General features: G+C 41.2%; 1 pseudogene; it reads right to left on the bottom strand.

The window, feature by feature from the left end:
- Positions 1 to 478: 478 nt before the first annotated feature.
- Positions 479 to 8,687, bottom strand: LOC120578335 (uncharacterized; annotated as a pseudogene).
- Between the last annotated feature and the right edge of the window lie 827 nt (positions 8,688 to 9,514).

Raw genomic sequence — 9,514 nt, 5'->3', positions numbered from 1 at the left:
AGAATGCAACGCTCATGAGCCTAATGATATGAATGCATGCGATGCAATTATGAATGCAACACCGACAAAAATAGAACGACTGAGGACCAAAATGACAAGTATTACTGGGGAGAAAGAAAAACTGCACATTACCTTTAAATTGGTAAAGACGACATTACAAGAAAGATAAACATATGTCTATTACCTTTAGAATTGGTAAAGACGAATACGCAAGAAAGAAATCATGTATATTACCGTGAATTAGGTAAAGACGAATATGCAAAAGAAATCATGCCTAATACCGTGAATTAGGTAAAGACGAATATGCAAGAAAGTAAAACATGCCTATTACCGTGAATTAGGTGAAGACGAATATACAAGGAAAAGATCATGTCTATTACCGTGAATTAGGTAAAGACGAATATGCAAAAGAAAGAAATCTTGTCTATTACCATGAATTAGGTAAAGACGAATATGCAAAAGAAAGAAATCATGTCTATTACCGTGTATTAGGTAAAGACGAATATGCAAAAGAAAGAAATCCTGTCTATTACCATGAATTAGGTAAAGACGAATATGCAAAAGAAAGAAATCATGTCTATTACCGTGTATTAGGTAAAGACGAATATGCAACAAAGTAAATCATGCCTATTACCGTGAATTAGGTAAAGACGAATATGCAACAAAGTAAATCATGTATATTACCGTGAATTAGGTAAAGACGAATATGCAAAAGAAATCATGTCTATTACCGTGAATTAGGTAAAGACGAATATGCGAGACCTACCCCTTGAAATTAACTAGTGGCAAACTTTGAACCAGACATATTGAGGATGATACTTTTATGAGACACAAGATAAATAGGACATTGGGTAATAATGCAACCATGTATGAATGATATTTATATTCATGCTATGTATGCATGAATGAATGAATATGACTGAGACTCGAATGACGGTATAGTGTTAAGACTGTTGAGACAAGGTTAGGCAGGTCCAAAAAGAAGTGGCTCAACATCACAGCACAAACGCCCATAAATCCTCAACGGGAATACCATTACTAGAGATGAGTCAAACATTGTCGGGGTAGAACCCTTCAAACAAACCACCGGTGGGATAAAGCCCAACGATCTTAACACTGATACAGTTTAGCTCAAAAATCAAAACACTAGCCGAAGTCGCCATTCCAGAACTGAAACTGAGGTGCTTTTGCAAGCTTATGCTTCAAATAGTCATTGTTTTTCTTTTGGTATTCTTTTCTTCTTTTTTTTTTATTCCTTTTTTAGTAATGACTATGTCCATACAAATGAATCTACATGCTTTTGAATCGAATGTTGACACATGCTTCTATGATACATGAATTAAAGATAATATATTTGTCATCATTTTGTTCTTTTCCAAAAGAAAACATAAAGATTTTAAAAGAATTTTCAAAGTTTTTACTTCAAGTTTTAACAGTAAAAATGGAAGAAAATTTGCACATAGAATAAATATGAATTTCAAATAAAGGGGCACAGGCTCGAATTGATTTAAAAGAAATGGTAACCAGCTAAAGCATGGCACCACAGATTACAAAATGTGGACAATGGTAATTAATATGGGGAAGGTACATTGAACATAATAACCGCTACTTTCTCTAACAACTTTGAATTCCACTGCCTATAATGCTTTGATATCGGAGAACTTCTGACAGCTAAAGTGCCCCAAGTGAGTGATGTTTCATCTGATGCAGTTACTTTGTCATAATCCTTAACTTTTGCATAGATCGCCCTTGTGGGTTTCAACCTATCAGGATAATCCTTTTTTTTTATATGTCTCTAACTTTTGCATGGACCGCCTTTTCGGGTTTTCAGTCCATCGAGACGCTCTTTTTTTGTTTAGGACGCCCTTTCGGGTTTTCGACCTACCGAGCTGTTCTTTTACATATATATCTAGACAAAGTATTTCTTGACTGCATCAGAATTCACAGGACGAGGTAACTCCTCTCCATCCATAGTTGTAAGAATTAAAGCACCACCAGAAAAAGCTCTTTTCACCACATAGGGACCTTCATAATTAGGTGTCCACTTTCCCCTAGGGTCTGGTTGGAAAGACTTGATACTCTTGACCACCAGGTCACCTTCTTTAAATTCACGGGGTCGAACCTTTTTATCGAACGCTTGTTTCATCCTTGTCTGATATAGCTGTCCATGACATAAAGCAGCCATGCGTTTTTCCTCAATCAAATTCAACTGATCATACCTATTTTGACACCATTCAGCCTCTGACAGCTCAGCTTCCATCAAGACCCTCAATGACGGGATTTCAACTTCTACCGGAAGTATCGCTTCCGTCCCATATACCAAAGAAAAAGGGGTTGCCCCTGTTGAAGTACGCACTGAAGTACGATAACCATACAAAGCGTAGGGCAACATCTCATGCCAGTCTTTATAGGTAACCACCATCTTCTGCACGATCTTCTTAATATTCTTGTTTGCAGCTTCGACCGCACCATTCATCTGAGGTCTATAAGGAGAAGAGTTATGATGCTCGATCTTGAAACCATCACATAATTCCTTCATCATCTTATTGTTCAAATTCGTGCCATTATCCGTGATGATCTTGTTGGGAATGCCATAACGGCATATGATATTGTTCTTGATAAATCGGACTACTACTTGTTTGGTCACATTGGCATAAGATGCCGCTTCGACCCATTTGGTGAAGTAGTCAATAGCCACTAGTATGAAACGATGTCCATTGGAAGCTTTTGGTTCGATTCGACCAATCATATCAATGCCTCACATAGAGAACGGCCATGGAGAAGAGATAACATTGAGCATAGACGGTGGAACATGAATCTTATCAGCATAAATTTGGCACTTGTGGCACTTCTTGGCATAATGATGACAGTCAGCATGCATCGTTATCCAGTAGTAGCCTGCTCTCAATGCCTTCTTAGCCATTGAATATCCACTAGAATGAGTCCCGAACGAGCCTTCGTGTATCTCATGCATTAATAAATCTGCTTCACGTCGGTCCACACATCTGAGCAAAACTGAATCAAAGTTTCTTTTGTACAACACGTCTCCACTCAGGAAGAAATTGCCAGACAGTCTTCTTAGAGTTCTCTTATCTTTACGGGATGCCCCAGGAGGGTACTCTTGAGTTTGAAGAAACACTTTAATATCATGAAACCACGGCTTATCATCAAAAGCTGCTTCGGCTACAAACACATAAGCGGGCCTATCAAGGAACTTGACACTGATTAGAGGCACGTCGTTGCCTCGATTCACCTTGATCATTGAAGATAAAGTTGCTAGGGCATCTGCCATTCGATTCTCATCCCGAGGAATGTGGTGCAACTCTACCTTGTTGAAGAAAGTCAATAAACGTCTAGCATAGTCTCTGTAAGGTATCATTCCAGCATGATGAGTTTCCCATTTTCCTTTGATCTGGTTAATCACAAGAGCTGAATCTCCATATATTTCAATATTTTTAATCCTCAAGTCAATGGCTTCTTCAATGCCCATGATGCAAGCTTCATATTCTGCAATATTATTCGTGCAATCAAACCGGAGTCTTGCAGTGAAAGGGATGTGAGTACCTTTAGGAGTAAGGATAACTGCCCCTATTCCATTACTAAAGACATTGACGGCTCCATCAAAAATCAAACCCCACTTAGAGTCTGGATCAGGACCTTCACCAAACAACGGTTCATCACAATCTTTCATCTTTAAATACATGATCTCTTCATCTGGGAAATCAAACTTGATAGGCTGATAGTCTTCAATTGGTTGATGAGTCAAATGGTCAGCAAGAACACTACCCTTGATGGCTTTCTGAGTGCGATACACAATATCATATTCAGACAATAACATCTGCCAACGAGCAATTCTTCCTGTTAACGCCGGCTTCTCAAAAAGGTACTTGATCGAATCCATTTTGGATATCAACCAAGTAGTGTGGTATACCATGTAGTGACGGAGACGCTTAGCGGCCCATGCCAAAGTGCAACAAGTTTTCTCAAGCATAGAATATCGGGACTCACAATCAGTAAACTTCTTACTCAAGTAGTAAATGGCATGCTCTTTCTTTCCAGTTTCGTCTTGTTGACCAAGCACGCAACCCATAGAATCATCCAACACAGTCAAGTACATGATCAAAGGCCTTCCTTCAACTGGAGGGACAAGAATCGGAGGTTCTAACAAATACCCTTTGATGCTATCAAAAGCTTTCTGGCAATCTTCCGTCCAAACGATCCCCTAATCTTTACGGAGTAACTTGAATATTGGTCCACATGTGGCAGTCATATGGGAGATGAATCTGGAGATGTAGTTCAATCTTCCCAAAAAGTCTCTAACTTGTTTCTCTGTCTTTGGAGCCGGCATTTCCCTGATAGCTTTGACTTTGTCGGGATCTACTTCAATACCTTTCTGACTGACAATGAAACCCAAGAGCTTGCCAGATCTAACACCGAAGGTACACTTGTTAGGATTCAATCGGAGTTTGTACTTTCTCAACCGTTGAAACATCTTTAACAAATACTCAGCATGTTCTTCTTCAGTGCCTGACTTGACAATCATATCATCCACATATACTTCAATCTCTTTATGTATCATATCATGGAATATTTTAGTCATGCCTCTCTGGTAAGTGGCGCCAGCATTTATCAATCCAAATGGCATTACTAAGTAGCAGAAAGCGCCCCATGGCGTGATGAAAGACGTCTTTTCTCTATCTTCCGGAGCCATCTTGATCTGGTTATACCCGGAAAACCCATCCATGAAGGAGAACACCTTGCATCTAGCAGTACTATCAACCAATACATCAATGTGAGGTAAAGGGAAATCATCCTTCGGACTAGCTTTGTTCAAATCCCGATAGTCAACACACATTCTGACCTTACCTCTTTCTTCGGAACGGGCACTATGTTGGCCAACCATTGAGGATATTCAGAGGTAATCAAGAAACCTGCGTCAATTTGCTTTCGCACTTCCTCTTTGATCTTGAGAGCCATATCTGGATGAGATCTTCTTAACTTCTGCTTGACTGGAGGACACTCGGGCTTTAGAGGCAAACGATGTTCAACAACATCAGGGTCTAACCCCGACATGTCTTTGTAGGACCACGCAAATATATCATCATACTCTCTGAGAAGCTCAATTATCCTATTCTTGACAGATGCCTCTAATGACGCTCCAATCTTAATCTCTTTCTTATCTTCCTCAGTACCCAGGTTGATCGATCCTATTTCTTCCTTATGAGGCTGAATGGCTTTTCTTTCTTGTTCTAACATCCATCTGAGCTCATTAGGAATCTCTTCATCCTCCTCTACCCAAGCCTCATAAACAGGGAACTCCCAGTTGGGCGGAAGCATAGGGTCACTACGTTCAACGGGCTCACTTATGCTTAGTCTGCATATGATTCATGATTGATTTTTAGCAAAATAGTGGATGCAGACCTTTGAAATTGATTTTTTTTTTTTTTTTTAAAGAAAAAAAGAACAAGTTTTTGGTTTTTTGTATTACCATTTTTTAGAAAAAGCACTAAAATAAAATAACGGTCGTGATAGAAACGACAATTTTTATTAATACTGAAAACAACTTAAAGTAAAAACAAACCCTGCAAGATTTCACTTTCGTCTGGGGTAGGATGAAAGGAGTTTTCTTAAAAAACAAAAACAAAGACAAACACATTACTTAGAAAAAGGTATCGCAGAAGGGATGTCAACAGCAATCCAGTTGCAGCAGTTTCCATCAGGAGTCACAAAGTCAGGTGCCACCTCTTCTGATTGATCTTCCAAAATTGCATTAGTCTCAGGTGGTGTATTAATGAATCCAGCACTGTGAAAAGTGCCCCTAGTTGGGTCGAACACCACTTGCTTATTGCTAGAGAAACCCAAACCTTCTTTGCACTTGTTCTCAGGCAACTGTACTAATTGCCCCCAGCCTTCCGCTTTTCCTTCTTGGATTACTCTCTGGCATCCCTTAGAGAGGCCATGCATGTTTCACCTTTTGTAGTACCGCTTTCAACCGAGAACCCTTGGAATGACGTTCCATCCGGACTTTCACCACCAATGAAGGAAAAGGACGACAAATGGCTAACCAAAAGAGCTGATTCCCCACTCACTGTAACAAGCTTTCCATGACTCACAAACTTTAGCTTTTGGTGAAAAGTGGATGTTACTGCCCCTGCTTCATGAATCCATGGTCTACCAAGTAAACAGCTGTAGGAAGCTTGAATATCCATTATCTGGAATGTAACTTTAAACTCTTGGGGCCCAATAGTGATAGGTAAATGTATTTCTCCCCACACCGTCTTCCTGGATCCATCAAATGCCCTTACCGACACGCAACTGGGCCTAATAAATCCGTCTGAATACGTCAATTTATCAAAGGTTGTCTTCGCCATTACATTGAGGGAGGAACCAGTGTCTATCAAGACATTGGACAGAGAATCTGTTTTGCACATAACAGAGATATGTAAGGCCATGTTATGATTTTTCCCCTCCACCGGGAGGTCTTCCTCACTGAAACTCAGGTTGTTGCATGCCGTCACATTTCCAACAATGCTCCCAAATTGATCCAAAGTCACATCATGGTCTACGTATGCCTGATTCAACACTTTCATCAAGGCCTCCCTATGAGCATCAGAACTTGTCAATAGTGACATGATAGAAATCTTGGATGGAGTTTGCAATAACTGATCCACTATCTTATAATCACTTTTCTTGATTAGTTTCAAAATTTCATCGTTGTCAGTTCCACTAGGTTGACCCACACTTTTTCCCTTGCTAGGATCTGGTATTGGCACTGATTCTATCACCGGAGCTTTGTTCTTTGCTTGTACAACAGCCGGAAGAATACGTCCACTTCTCAGAATTTGACTACTCTCAGCAATGTTATCTACTGAAGTTGAAGGACCCAAAAGTACCCCTTTACCATCCTCTATTCCTGTAGATTCGTAGCTATATGGAATAGCCTTCTGGGAGAAAAACAGCTTGGGTTTTGGCACACAAATTGCCAAAGGATTGACAATTGTCTTGACATTGTCTTTGAATATCGGAGTAACAACACCAATTGGTTTCGTCCTATCCTTAAACACAGGAATTACAACACAAATGTTCTTATCTTCTCTTGTGACAACCAGCTCTCCTTGATCCATTAACCCTTGTACATCATTTTGAACTTGAATGCACCCGTGGGGATCCGCAGAACACACCTCACAATTGATATGATCGTGGCTAAACATACCTACGTTACACATCTTCACATGCATTGGAACCAACGGGGTTCTGACATCTTGAGCGTTGGTGACGAGATCATCTTCCTGATAATTCTCAATCATGTTAACGGTCGGCACATGAGGTGGCAGAGGGTTGTTTGGAGCAACAGGGTCAGGGTCATTGAAGGATAAGTCCTTGTTGTGAATCAATCTTTGGACTGCGTCTTTGAGAGGGTAACAGTGCTCAATGTCGTGCCCTGGTGCCCCTTGATGGAATTCACAAGTAAGGTCTGGGCGATACCAATGAGGTAAAGGGTTCGGCACCGGGGGACGTGGTTTAACTTGAACAAGACCCCTAGCGAGTAGGGAGGGTAACAAGTCTCCATACAACATAGGGATAGGAGGGAATTGATTTCTTGGAGGGCGAGGCTGACGAGGCTGTGGTTGTTGTGGTGGAGGACGAGGCTGACGAGGCTGTTGTTGTTGTAGTGGAAGGGGATAGTATGGTTGTTGGTAAAACGGTTGTGGCTGATAAGGTTGTGATTGATATAGTGGTGGATAATATGGACGGTGGGCTTGAGGCCTTTGTGGTTGATAGTTTGGGTTTTGTGGAGCTGGGATGGGTGATGGAATATTAGCAACATAGGGGTAGTTGGGGTATACAGGTTGGGATCCGCCATGAGCCACCATGCCGACCTCTTGAGGATTCTTCTTTGGGTACCCATTTCCGAACTTCCTATTACCATTGGATGACCCACTTGTCAAACTTCCTGAATAACCACCTGAAGAGGCACCATCTTTACTACCCCGTCCCTTACGGACCCATTCTTCAATACGAACACCCGCGTCTACCATGTCGGTAAACTTCTGTGAAGCACAAAGAAGCATCTTCTCTGAGTAGAAAGGGCTCAGAGTCTCATATAACAGATCAGCCACTTCTCTTTCTTCCAAAGGCAGACGAATTTGAGCAGATTTCTGAATGAAGCGTTGGGCATACTCTTTGAAAGATTCCTTATCACCCTGAGTCATAGCTTGCAGCTCTTTCCGGTTAGGGGCCAGATAAGAGTTATATTTATACTGTTGGATGAAGGCATTAGCCAATTCCTCAAAAGTAGTGATACCCTTCAAATTCATATACCATGTGAGTGCGGGACCAGCCAAACTGTCCTGAAAACAGTAGATGAGTAGAGGTTCATTCTTCCTATGAGCCGTCATCCTCCTAACATACATGATTAAGTGCATTTCAGGGCAAGTATTCCCCGTGTACTTCTCAAAGGTCGGCACTTTAAACTTAGGAGGTATAACCACATCCGCAACCAAGCAGAGGTCATTCAAATTATGGCTAAACACTTCCTTACCCCGGATACTCTTCAACTCTTTATGTACCGCATCGTACTTCTCTTCTAAGTTACCCACTCTATCATCACCAGCCACACTATTGGAATGGTACACTTGTTCCTCCTCTTGCTGAGCAGCATGCACGAGGGGTCCGGCATAAGTCATAGTAGCCTGAGGAAAAGGCTGGCCGGTCTGGTAGAACGGTGTTTATTAATGGCCAAGAGGGAACTGCATTTCCGGCGCATTATGACGAAAACCTTCATTAGTTGCGAGCGGCATGCCCCACGGGTAGCCTGGCGGCATACAGTACTGAGGAGGGAAAGAGAAACCGGAAGGTCCAACGGGATGGAAGCCTGAATTGTACATGTCAGTCACCAAAGGTTGTGTAGTACCAACAGCTGCGGTGGAACCAGTAGGAATTGGTTGTGAAGTATCAGCAGAAGTAGTAGGAATTGGCTGGATTGCAGGAGAACCAGCAGACTGAGAAGCTTCAACATGTGCCTGAGTGGTCTGAGCATTTTGCGCTTGAGAGGCTTGTGCCTGTGCGGCCATCATGTCAATCATCATTGCGGTTATCTTCTCCATACCTTCCTTGAGGTTACTAACCTCCTCCCTAAGGTCACTGTTCTCTTGTTCAGCAGTTGCCATCTTCTTCTTGATGTATGCTCGAGTACGGTGAACACGGGTAGGTTTGTACTGAATACGCCGGGCCACTTTGCTTCTTTCTGAGACAGAAATGAGGAGAGTATGAGACTTGGTTTTGACACTTTTTATGAATGCAATATGATGCATGATATGCTATATGCCAAAATATGCAATTTTTATATATCTTTTTATCGAAGGACCTATAGAAGCAATTTTATAAACATATGACCTTAAACAAAACATTAAAACAGACATAGTCATTACAAGATAATTCCCTTTCTAACAACAAAGCCAAGGGATAAACTTTCAAAATAAAACAAGATAATTCCCTTTAAACAAAGTGAGCC

This window comes from Medicago truncatula, chromosome 2 (genome assembly GCF_003473485.1).
Source record: "Medicago truncatula cultivar Jemalong A17 chromosome 2, MtrunA17r5.0-ANR, whole genome shotgun sequence".
NCBI lineage: Eukaryota > Viridiplantae > Streptophyta > Magnoliopsida > Fabales > Fabaceae > Medicago > Medicago truncatula.
The sequence above is the reverse complement of the archived record's forward strand: the minus strand, read 5'-3'. Positions and strand labels throughout refer to the sequence as shown.